The 13,099-nt window shown below is 41.1% G+C and overlaps 1 long non-coding RNA gene across 2 annotated transcripts in view; it reads left to right on the forward strand.

Moving 5' to 3' along the window:
- Positions 1-3,804: 3,804 nt before the first annotated feature.
- The window catches only part of LOC111967978 (uncharacterized), a 38,852-nt gene continuing 29,557 nt past the window's right edge, over positions 3,805-13,099 (forward strand). For both annotated transcript variants that reach the window (XR_002877817.2, XR_002877818.2), the window contains exons 1-2: positions 3,805-3,875; positions 4,244-4,385. This is a non-coding gene — a long non-coding RNA (uncharacterized lncRNA). The remainder of the gene's footprint in view (positions 3,876-4,243; positions 4,386-13,099) is intronic.

Raw genomic sequence — 13,099 nt, forward strand, 5'->3', positions numbered from 1 at the left:
CTTATCCCACAACATAATGGTCTGTTGTCCAGTGATCTCCCAGGTCTTTATGCTATTCATCTGTGGTTGGTGTCATCGCCAAATGTGTATATTGTATTAAGACTGGGTCTGGTGTCTCTGTCCCTCACTGCTGGCCTGCTGATAGCTCAGGAATGATAAGTGGTGGGATCAGTCATTGTGTGGATATATTGATGGAGGGAAAGGAGGACAGACAGCATTATGAGCCCCACAACCACCGCTGAGCATCCAGTTTCATGACTTCAGAGAGAGCGGGTCCATTTCAAACCCCTTTTCTGGCATAATAAAGCCTGTTTCCATCTGTGTTACTCTTCCTAGGCCCAGGTGGCTGTAAGAGACACTCACAACACATATCTGATGTATTTTCACTAAAACAATGGAGGACATAGATGTGATAAAAATAGAACAATGCTCTTTGTCTATCTGTAGAAATGAAGACGTCATCGCCTCTGTCACTCTTGATCATAAAGCTTGGACAAAAACAGATTCCTTGAGATGTCCTAGTCAGCTGTAGGTTGCAGATAAGCCAGTGATATTTCACAGCCGACACATCACATTACACCATATTAAGCCCTGGCTCACTTCATGCTCTTCTCTCAGCAGTCATATGTGCAGACAGTTCAAAACCACAACTTCATACTTCTCCAAAAAATCTTAGGTAGCCCCCTCCCCCTAACATTATGAACGAGGTGAGAGAATAGTATGATAGAGGACATTGGTTAAAAGAAGAAGAAAAACCTTTGAAAGACTAAGGTCCTGATGGATCAGTGTGGCTCCAGTAAGTGTGTGTCGTGTGACTGATCTGGGGGTTTAGCTGTTATCTTTGATGTGATGTGGTTGGGTTTGATGTTGTGTACCTGTTGGACCAAAGAGGCTAGATGTGCCAGATCTCTCTCCTCATCACTTACACTACTCCCAGCACTATTCCCAGATGCTCCTGAGCACAGCTGGAAAAAAGGATCTCACACCTCTTTCTCTCTCTTTCTGGCTGATACTCTTCCTCCTCCCTTCTTCACATCCCCCGCTTCGAGTTCGTTTCAAAGTGGTGACTGTACTTCAACCACCTCTCCTCCCCAACCCCTCTCCACTCCTCTCCTCTTCTTCTCACAACAAGGGAGGGAATCAAAGTTTAAAAGGTCAAAGGACCATCTTCTTGTGTCTTTGTTATTATAACGACAAGCACGAGAGAAGGACTTAATTGGTATTTTCTTTCATGTCATCATCCTCCTCCCCCACTGTTTGTTTGTGTGGCTTTGAGGGCCGTGTTGCCATGGCACCTATCTGTATTTTTCAATTGGGGCCTAATATTTTGTAACCGTTTCCCTCTCTGTTGGTCTGGAGATATCATTTCCTTTTTTCCACTCCATTTTATGGTTGGCTCTACTGCTGCCTTCATTATATCACCCTCAGGGCTTTTACTCTTCCAATGTGACGGTGGACGTTATGATGAATGCCAGCTAGCTATCACTAAAACGACAGAACAGACGGTAGAAACACTTAAGAGGACCATTTGTTCATTCCCATATTCTATCTGGTGTCTGTTGTGTCTACTGGCATGCCTGGATCAGTCTCAAAGAAATGTCACAGAAGTGTCATTTTTCACAAAATGTTCTCTTGAATCACTGAGATTAGGATGTCAACAGTGGGTGTAGCTGGTGCATAGAAGTTAGGTGCAGGAGAGCAGAGATGAGTGAACACGAAGTACTTTACTGAGGCAAGTAGTAAGACCAGAACGCAACAGCGTCACCAATACCAAATGCCCAAAACAAGTAAGGCAGCACACAGTACCACAAAACAAAGTACAAAGTACCGGCTGCCACAAAACACAGGTATACATAAAACCTGGCGCTAACCAGCCAGAAGCGTGCCAACCTCGACAATAAACAATACCCCACACAGACATGGAGGGAACAGAGGGCTTTGTGTGCAGGAAAACCAGGTGTGCAGGAAAACAAAACAAAACAAATGGAAAATGAAAGGTGGAGCGGCGATGGCTAGAAGACCGGTGACGTCGACCACCGAACGCCGCCCGAACAAGGAGAGGGACCGATATTATGCATTTTTCCAACATTTTAGCAAAATTCTCATTACCGTAACAGTTTTTGAATCCAAAAGAAGTTAGAAACAAATCAATATTTTAAACTTTTCTCCCCGAATGAAAAGGCCTGAGTTCAACATGACACACACACAAAAAAATTATAATGAAATTATACAATTATTATAAAATGAAATCTGACTTTTTCTAGATTTGAGCTTTCAGCCGTTTCGGAAATGAGGGGGTGTTTGAGAATAAGAACCTCATTCTGAAGGCATATAAGTGAATAAATTAACTTAACTTGTGCTCATTTTAGGACTACTCCACTAGATGTTTTATTTTATTTATTTAGCCCTTATTTAACTAGGAAAGTCAGTTAAGAATAAATTATTATTTACAATGAGATGATGCATCATGGTTGAGTTTTTACAGGAACTTGAAAAAGTGTTACGGTAATGAAACATGTCCACAGACAATGTGTTTATACGTAATAAACAGCTTAATGTAAACTTCAACTAGTATACACTTTTTATGATTTATTTACAAACTACAGCAACATATTTTTTATTCAAATAAGTTACATTTTTCTAAAGAAAAAAAAAGTATAAAATTACCTGAGAATTTAATCCAGACCTATTTAGGTAATAAGAATTTGGGGTGAAAATGTACAAAATTCAGGCGAAAATGTAAAATGAATTTCAAATAAGACACTTTCCCCAAAACTAGACATAATTTTTGCAGATGCATCATGGTTTTGTAGCTCAATTCGCTAGACATTTTAAAACTGCTTTCATGAAAATCACCCATATAGGTATTTTTATGTCACACAATAGTAGATTATATTAGATTTTGGCTGTAGTTGTTTCCCTTGCAACTCAAATTATATCATTCCTAAAGTCCATAGGTCATATTCATAGGTGTGTAAACCACTGTAAACCCCAATGTGCTGTCATTACTCAAAACTTTTGAGGAAACATGTTGCACTTAATGTCTATCTGGGTATAGTTACTTAAAGTGATTTTGTAGCCAATACTCAATCCAATAGATTCACTCACTCAATCAATTCAATCAACTTTATTTATAAATCCCTTTATACATCAGCAGATGTCACAAAGTGCTTATACAGAACCCAGACGAAAAAACCCCAAAGAGCAAGCAATGCAGATGTAGAAGCACGGTGGCTAGGAAAAACTCTTCTGGCTGTGCCGAGTGGGGTCACTGAGCAAACACATTACGTAACCATGACCAACCCCAACGTAATGGATTGGTAATTATTGGTGATGTCATGACATTACCTTCCCACAACATTGCGGTAACGTAATCTGAAGGTAATATCATAACCACCGCAATTTGGTCATCTTCCTTACCTCCTCAACACCACGTCGCAGCAACGTGATTTCATAACGTTACATATTGGGCCCGATTATAAATCACAGTGTGACTGGTATGGGTTTTTCAAGGCTGCATACACATTTGCATTGCTGTGTTTATTAAATCATTTGGTTTTCCAATTGCTGTATGGCTGACACAATTTGAGCTGTGAGCATGCACGCTCAAATTTGTTTTGAATGCAAAGATATACCGTCTCGATCAATTCAATGTTTAGATTGGTTTTTAAATAACACAAGTTCTCCCTCTGTTTTAAAAAAATCATAGAAAATAAATTCCATATTTTCAGCTGGAGTGACAATATTTAGTGGTACCACTAGAGGGAGATGTTCCGAATGTTGCTACTGCCTGCGTGTGCTGCACTTCACAATGAGAAGAAGCAACAAGAAGCAAGCTAACTCTCCCGTCTCGTTCATTTATCCTGTTTTTACAGGTTTGTAATATGTTTAAGCATATTTTCATGTTTGAAATCTTCAGATAACATGTTCAACATAACTGATGAGTTTTGGTGTCATTTAGACGTGTTGTTCAAGTGTTATGAATGAGTGAAAATAAGAATAGAAATCCATTAAAAGAGAATGAAACCAGGCTAGCTGGATAGTTTTGTGTGCAAGTCTGAGAAAAAATGGCAGCCACAATGATTTTTATTTAAAATATGAATGTTTTTAGCTTCAAATGGTTTTTGTTTGGTCAATATGTTGTTTAAAAACTGAAAAATAACAGAACATTGGTTAAATCGCTTAGTACTACCCATACTTCTCCTCTAACTCCCAGCTAACCCCCCTTCCCCAACTTGGACAGGTCRGTCCCTAATCGCTGGTAACCGGGCTGGTCGTAGGACAGCTCCATTGCATTAAATGAGGATCGCCCTGGCAGTGAAGATGAATGGTCTCATTAGGGAGAGATCGCTCATGCCTGAGCATGACATCCTGTTTCCACTCAGGTAAGCATCCTCCCTAGAGGCCCTTTCACTATTACAACTGCTTGAAAAATGTCACTGGTGTTACTGCTGACTGTTTGTGTCTCTCTGTCAGTTATCCCTACAGTGAGGACTACACTAAACCAACCCAGTAAATGACCAATCGCTGCCCCTCCTGGTGCGACTGTATCCTCACATCTCACACTGCCCATACGTTTTGTTGATATAATGTAACATGTTTTGTCTTGAAAATGGAACTCGACAATAGTGGTTGATGCTTGGATTTAAGCAAAACATTTGTAGACTTCCTAAATATTCCAAATGCATAGACACAGTAATTATATTAATCTCTTCATGTATCCCCAGGTCGCTCTATTCTCCAATAATAATACACTGAACCAAAATATAAATGCAACATGGAACAATTTAAACGATTTTAATGAGTTACAGTTCATATAAGGAAATCAGTCAATTGAAACAAAGGTCTCGCTTTAAATGACATTCAGCTTATAAAGGCTTCATAAATCCTTCATAATGCCCTCATAAGCACTACATAAATGTGTTACAATGCATATATAACCCTATGTCATGCCTTAAAGGGTTTATAAATGTGTCATATCTGTGTGACATAATCACCAATGTCAAATGTGACATAGCCCACTATGTCAAATATGATATAAATGTGTGCTTTATAAAGGGTGACATGTTTTGCACATGCACAACAGGGTGGCATATGCTCTAAAGTTAAGTCATGTTAGTCACATTACACCTAATCTCGTTTCCAGACACTCCCGCCAAAATGTGCGGAAGGTCTGGTGAACCAACACATCAAACTTGGCCTTCATTAGATAGGGTTAGGTTTAAAATCTAATTTTAAGAAGATAAATTGTGGAAATGGGCAGGGTTTAGCCATAATTATGACTTTGTGGCTATGTTAACTAGTGACGACCAAAGGGAATGATGACAAATACATGGAATTCTAAGGCCAACTTCGAATGGTTGATATCCCAGGCTTATACAGTGCATTCGGAAAGTATTCAGACCCCTTGACTTTTTACACATTTTGTTATGTTACAGCATTGTTCCTAATTGATTAAATCATGTTTTCCCCTCATCAATCTACACACAATACCCCATAATGACAAAGCAAAAAGTTTTTTTTTAAATGTTTGCAAGTGTATAAAAAACAAAACTGGAAATATGACATTTACATAAGTATTCAGACCCTTTACTCAGTACTTTGTTGAAACACCTTTGGCAGCGAATAACACCAACAACTCTTTTTGCGTATGACACTACAAACTTGTTACATCTGTATTTGGGGAGTTTCTCACATTCTTCTCTGCAAATTCTCTCAAACTCTGTCAGGTAAGATGGGGAGCGTCGCTGCACAGCTATTTTCAGGTCTCTCCAGAGATGTTCAATCATGTTCAAGTCCGGGCTCTGCCAGGGCCACTCAAGGACATTCAAAGACTTTCCCCAAAGCCACTCCTGCATTGTCTTGGCTTTGTGCTTAGGGTCGTTGTCCTTTTGGAAGGTGAATCTTCGCCCCAGTGTGAGGTCTTGAGCGCTCTGGAGCAGGTTTTCACCAATGATTTCTCTGTACTTTGCTCCGTTCATCTTTCCCTCAATCCTGACTATTCTACCAGTCCCTGGCGCTGAAAAACATCCCCACAGCATGAGGCTGCCACCATCATGCTTCACCGTAGGGATGGTGCCAAGTTTCCTCAAGACAGGCCAAAGAGTTCAATCTTGGCTTCATCAGACCAGAGAATCTTGTTTCTTATGGTCTGAGAGTCCGTTAGGTGCCTTTGTGCAAACTCCAAGCGGGCTGTCATGTGCCTTTTACTGAGGAGTGGCTTCCGTCTGGCCACTCTACCATAAAGGCCTGATTGGTGGAGTGCTGCAGAGATGGTTGTCCTTCTGGAAAGTTCTCCCATCTCCACAGAGGAACTCTGGAGCTCTTTCAGAGTGTATATCGCCAGCTCTAGGAAGAGTCTTGGTGGTTCCAAACTTCTTCCATTTAAGAATGATGTGTTCTTGGAGACCTGTGTGTTCTTGGGGACCATCAATATTGCAAAAATATTTTGGTACCCTTCCAAAGATCAGTGCCTCGACACAGTCCTGTCTCGGAGCACTACGGACAATTCCTTCGACCTCATGGGTTGGTTTTTGCTTTGACATGCACTGTCAACTGTGGGACCTTATATAGATAGGTACATGCCTTTCTAAATCATGTCCAATTAATTGAATTTACCACAGGTGGACTCCAATCAAGTTGTAGAAACATCTCAAAGATGATCAATGCTGCACGTTAACAAATGTTTTTTTTTTTTTTTTTAACAGATTTTACCAGTCTAATGGACAGATTTTACCAGTCTACTGTCCATTGCTCATGTTTCTTGGCCCAGGCAAGTCTTTTCTTCTTATTGGAGTCCTAGTAGTGGTTTCTTTGAAGCAATTCGACCACGAAGGCCTGATTCACACAGTCTCCTCTGAAACGTTCACATCACACAGATGTAGATCAGAAAACACACACACACACAGTCCTAATGAGAAGTGTGTGGCTGGTTGAAGCTTCAACAAGCATGTCTATTCTGGGCTCAGTTTTTGACAGTGCAGCCCCGAGGTCATGCTCAGCATGGAGTCTGTTTCTTTACTTGTTTTTTAAGTATGCTAGAGTTGCGAACCCTGACTCACATAGGTATGTGGTGCCAAACTGGATTAGAACATCTACTGCTTTCTCGGCCAGGCAGGACATCACTTCTAAGGCAGCCCCCCGCAACTCTCTGATTCAGAGGTTGGGTTAAATGCGGAAGACACATTTCAGTTGAATGCATTCAGTTGTACAATTGACTAGGTATCCCCCTTTCCCTTTCCTTTCCTGCTGTAGATGAGCAACCCCGAACTGTGTGAGTGGGTTTGCCTCAAAAAGCATCTTGCTTCAATAATTTTATTCCAGTTCAGAATAAAAAGTATTATTAGGATTTTAACAGCAACAGTTCCAACCTAGATTTGTTTTCACCAATCATTTCTACAGTAAGATGTACAGTAGGCCTGATAATTTTTCATCTTCATATGTACTGTTGCTAGGGTTGCACTATCAGTAGTTAGCTAGATTTGGCTAACATTAGCTATCTAGCTATTAGCTGTGTACAAGGGAATTGTTTGAAAAAGAAACAGCTACTACTATGAGAGATAGTACGACCTTATTTCTGCTTATCACCACTTATAAAATGACAACAATGTCTTGCTAGCTGACTTACTTTTCCACTGTCGAAGCACTGTTTTCTGAATCATTCTGCCCTGTTCAGAACTCCTTGGGTTTACCGTCATGGTGTGGATGTTTGGTAAGGATATGTAAACTTCTGACCCACTGGAATTGTGATACAGTGAAATAATCTGTCGGTAAACAATTGTTGGAAAAATTACTTGTTTCATGCATGAAGTAGATGACAAGAAATTTGTGGAGTGGTATATGTACAGTTGAAGTCAGAAGTTTACATACACTTAGGTTGGAGTAATTAAAACCACTCCACAAATTTCTTGTTAACAAACTATAGTTTTGGAAAGTCGGTTAGGACATCTACTTCGTGCATGACACAAGTAATTTTTCCAGCAATTGTTTACAGACAGATTATTTCACTGATAATTCACTGTATCACAATTCCAGTGGGGCAGAAGTTTACATACACTAAGTTGACTGTGCCTTTAAACAGCTTGGAAAATTCCAGAAAATGACGTCATGGCTTTAGAAGCTTCTGATAATTGACATAATTTGAGTCAATTGGAGGTGTACCTGTGGATGTATTTCAAGGCCTACCTTCAAACTCAGTGCCTCTGCTTGACATCATGGGAAAATCAAAAGAAATCAGCCAAGACCACAGAAAAAAATGGTAGACCTCCACAAGTCTGGTGTATCCTTGGGAGCAATTTCCAAAAGCCTGAAGGTACCACGTTCATCTGTACAAACAATAGTACGCAAGTATAAACACCATGGGACCACACAGCCGTCATACCGCTCAGGAAGGAGACGCGTTCTGTCTCCTAGATAAACAGACTTTGGTGAGTAAATCCCAGGATAACAGCAAAGGACCTTGTGAAGATGATGGAGGAAACCGGTACAAAAGTATCTATATCTACAGTAAAATGAGTACTATATCTACATAACCTGAAAGGCCGCTCAGCAAGGAAGAAACCACTACTCCAAAACCGCCATAAAAAAGCCAGACTACGGTTTGCAACTGCACAGGGGGACAAAGATCGTACTTTTTGGAGAAATGTCCTCTGGTCTGAGAAACAAAAATAGAAATGTTGGGCCATAATGACCATCGTTACGTTTGGAGGAAAAAGCAGGATGCTTGCAAGCCGAAGAACACCATCCCAACTGTGAAGCATGGGGGTGGCAGCATCATGTTGTGGGGGTGCTTTGCTGCAGGAGGGCTTGGTGCACTTCACAAAATAGATAGCATCATGAGGAATGACAACTATGTGGATATGTTGAAGCAACATCTCAAGACATCAGTCAGGAAGTTAAAACTTGGTCGCAAATGGGTCTTCCAAATGGACAATGACCCCAAGCATACTTCCAAAATGGCTTATGGACAGCAAAGTCAAGGTATTGGAGTGGCCATCACAAAGCTCTGACCTCATCCTATAGAAAATTTGTGGGCAGTACTAAAAAAGCGTGTGCGAGCAAGGAGGCCTACAAACCTGTCTGTCTGGAGGAATGGGCCAAAATTCACCCAATGTCACGGCCGTTGAAAGAACTGGACCAAGGTGCAGTGTGGTGAGCGTACATGTTCTTTTATTTAAGTGAATACGCCGACAAAACAATAAACACTACAAAACAAACCGTGAAGCTAAAGGCTAAGTGCCATAAACAAAGTCAACTTCCCACAAATACAGGTGGGAAAAAGGGCTACCTAAGTATGGTTCTCAATCAGAGACAACGATAGACAGCTGTCCCTGATTGAGAACCAAAATAGAGACATAAAAAGGTAGGGCGTGACACCCAACTTATTGTGGGAAGCTTGTGGAAGGCTTACCGAAACGTTTCACCCAAGTTAAACAATTTAAAGGCAATGTTACCAAATGCTAATTGAGTGTATGTAAACTTCTGACTCACTGGAAATGTGATGAAAGAAATAAAAGCTGAAATAAATCATTCTCCCTACTATTTTTCTGACATTTCACATTCTTAAAATAAAGTGGTGATCCTAACTGACCTAAAACAGGGAAGTTTTACTAGGATTAAATGTCAGGACTTGTGAAAACTGAGTTTAAATGTATTTGGCTAAGGTGTATGTAAACTTCCGACTTCAACTGTATCTACCTCAATTACCTTGTACCCCTGCATATCAACTTGGTACTGGTACCCCGTGTATATAGCCAAGTTATCGTTACTCATTGGGTATTTATTCCTTGTGTTATAATTGTTCTATTATTTATCTTTCTGCATTGTTGGGAAAGGCCCGTAAGTAAGCATTTCACTGTTAGTCTACACCTGTTGTTTTACGAAGCATGTGACAAATAAAATGTTATCTGATTTATTCAGCATTTGGGTCAGCAGCTTCTACCCCCAACCCAGAAGACTGCCAGAGTAAATCAAATGGCTACCTGGACTGTTTGCATTGACCCCTTTTTATTCTTATTTATAATTTTTTGCACTGACTCGCTTGCACATGCAGGATCAATGTATACTCACTGGACTCACACATACTCCACTGACACACACACACACACACACACCTTCACTCTTCACATACGCTGCTGCTACTCTCTGTTCTATGCATAGTCACTTTACCCCTACCTACTGTACATGTACATATTACCCTAATTACCTCAACTAACCCGTACCCCTGCACCTTGCCTCGGTACCAGTACCCCTTGTATATTGCCTCATTATAGTAATTGCGTTATTATTATTTCTTTAGTTTACTTAGCAAATATTTCATACTTTTTTAAAACTCTGCATTGTTGGTTAAGGGCTCGTAAGTAAGCATTTCATGGTGCCTATTGTATTTGCGTATGTGACAAATACAATTTTATTTTAATGTTGTCCCTTTTCAGGTTTAGAAAAAAGTGACTGCTAAATGCTAACTCCCATTCGTATAAGCTGGTAGCATAGCTAGCGTTCAGAAATCGGTGGTGGTTGTCAAAGTCGTTTTTAACTACAGTGCAGTTGATTGATGACAATAACATTAACATGTATTGGGGTTGACATCCACACAAGCATTATCCTCTGATTTCTACCTCAACATAGTGTGAAATACACATAAACAATAGCTTAAATGTAGGCTAATTTTGCTTGGGGGCAATGGGAAGATTTGGGATGGAGAACAATGACAGGCCCACTAAACGCAAAGAAACCAATACCAAAGAACACCAATAAGAAGAAGAGACTTGCTTGGGCCAAGAAACACGAGCAATGGACATTAGACCGGTGGAAATCTGTCCTTTGGTCTGATGTGTCCAAATTTGTGAGTTTTGGTTCCAACTGCCGTGTCTTTGTGAGACGCAGAGTAGGTGAACGGATGATCTCCACATGTGTGGTTCCTACCGTGAAGTATGAAGGAGGTGGTGGTGTGGGGGTGCTTTGCTGGTGACACTGTCAATGATTGATTTATTTAGAATTAAAGGCACACTTAACCAGCATGGCTACCACATCATTCTGCAGCGATAGACCATCCCATCTGGTTTGCGCTTAGCGGGACTATAATTTGTTTTTCAATAGGACAATGACCCAACACACATCCAGGCTGTGTAAGGGCTATATAACCAAGAAGGAGAGTGATGGAGTGCTGCATCAGATGACCTGGCCTCCACAGTCACCCGACCTCAACCCAATTGAGATGGTTTGAGATGAGTTGGACCACAGAGTGATGGAAAAGCAGCCAACAAGTGCTCAGCGTATGTGGGAACTCCTTCAAGACTGTTGGAAAAGTATTCCAGGTGAAGCTGGTTGAGAGAATGCCAAGAGTGTGCATAGCTGTCATCAGGGCAAAGGGTGGCTACTTTGAAGAATCTCAAATATAAAATCTATTTAGATTTGTTTAATACTTTTTTGGTTACTACAATATTCCACATGGGGGCTCCCGAGTGGCACAGCCGTCTAAGGCACTGCATATCAGGTCTTGAAGCGTCACTACAGACACCCTTGTTCGATTCCAGGCTGTATCACAACCGTCTGTGATTGGAAGTCCCATAGGGCAGCACACAATTGGCCCAGCGTCGTCCGGATTTGGCCGGGTGTAGACCTTCAATGTAAATAAGAATTTGTTCTTAACTGACTTGCCTGGTTAAATAAATACATAAAAATTTGTAGCAACGTTTCGGGGAAGGCCCTTTCCTGTTTCAGCATGACAATGCCCCAGTGCACAAAGCGAGATCCATACAGAAATTATTTGTCAAGATCGGTGTGGAAGAATTTGACTGGCCTGCACAGAGCCCTGACCTCAACCCCATGGAACACCTGTGGGATGAATTGGAACTCAGACTGCGAGCCAGGCCTAATTGCCCAACATCAGTGCCCGAGCTCACAAATGCTCTTGTGGCTGAATGCAAGCAAGTTCCCCAGCAATGTTCCAAAATCTAGTGGAAAGCCATCCCAGAAGAGTGGAGGCTGTTATAGCAGCAAAGGGGTAACCAACTCCATATTAATGCCAATGATTTTGGAATGAGATGTTTGACAAGCAGGTGTCCAAATACTTTTGGTTATGTAGATTGATAAAGTCGCCTGTGTCTCTTAGACAAAGGCTCGGTTAGAGAGTCATTACTTGCCACAATCAGACTTCCAAGGGAAACTCCTGGTAATCCTTGTGCGTTTTTGGGAAAACGTACTGTACATAACGGCCGTGGTGGGCCGCTTGTTGATGAGGTAGCCCCACTCGTTGTCAGAAACAGAGAGAAATAAACGTAAAGAGCAAAAAACGTAGTGTGAAAAACAGAGAGCGAAAAACAGAGAGCGAAACAGAGAGAGAGACAAAAGCTGAGAGATAAAGAGAGACATAGAAGCAGAAAGAGACAGAGGGGATAGATAAAGAGAGAGAGAGACAGAGAGACAGAAAGAGAGAGAGAAATGAGGGTGTGAGCCAGGTATGCAGCAGAGTTATGTCGCTGTGTTTGACCAAAAATAACAAACCAAGCAGGGAGGAGGTCAATACTACAGTGTATCTGTGTATCTCAAATTCTCAAAAATGTTCAACAGAAAACCTATTGTTCTAGTCTGTGTGTGTGTGTGTGCGTGTGCGTGTGCGTGTGCGTGTGTGTGTGTGTGTGTGCGCGTCTGCGTGCGTGCATTTTAGAATGTTTGTGTTGTGTGTTCGCATCAGAGTAGCCTAACTGTCAACAGGCCATGTAAGAGCAAAGTAATGTATTTCAGCAATATCATTTCCATAAAAGCCAGACAATAGAATATGAATACGGCACATTGAAAAGACACATAAGCCAATAGTTAAACTGATATTGGGAGCAGTATATCTAAGCCTGGAATCTCCGGTTCGATTGTTTAACACGAGCCAGGAGTTTTAGGAACGTGCTCGCTCTCACATGTGGAAAGGCTTAGTTTTATCTGAAGATTTGGGAATCATTTTCACCCAGCATCTTTGGAGAGCCCCTAGCACCCTGTAACAGGTTCGAAGCCATATGTCACTTGAGACAAAGTCATTTACACATTATTGATTCATATAGAGATTCATACAGACAGGGAAAGAAACAGTCAGGCTGCTCTTTAATGG

The sequence above is a fragment of the Salvelinus sp. IW2-2015 genome, linkage group LG8 (genome assembly GCF_002910315.2).
Source record: "Salvelinus sp. IW2-2015 linkage group LG8, ASM291031v2, whole genome shotgun sequence".
NCBI classification, from domain to species: Eukaryota; Metazoa; Chordata; class Actinopteri; order Salmoniformes; family Salmonidae; genus Salvelinus; species Salvelinus sp. IW2-2015.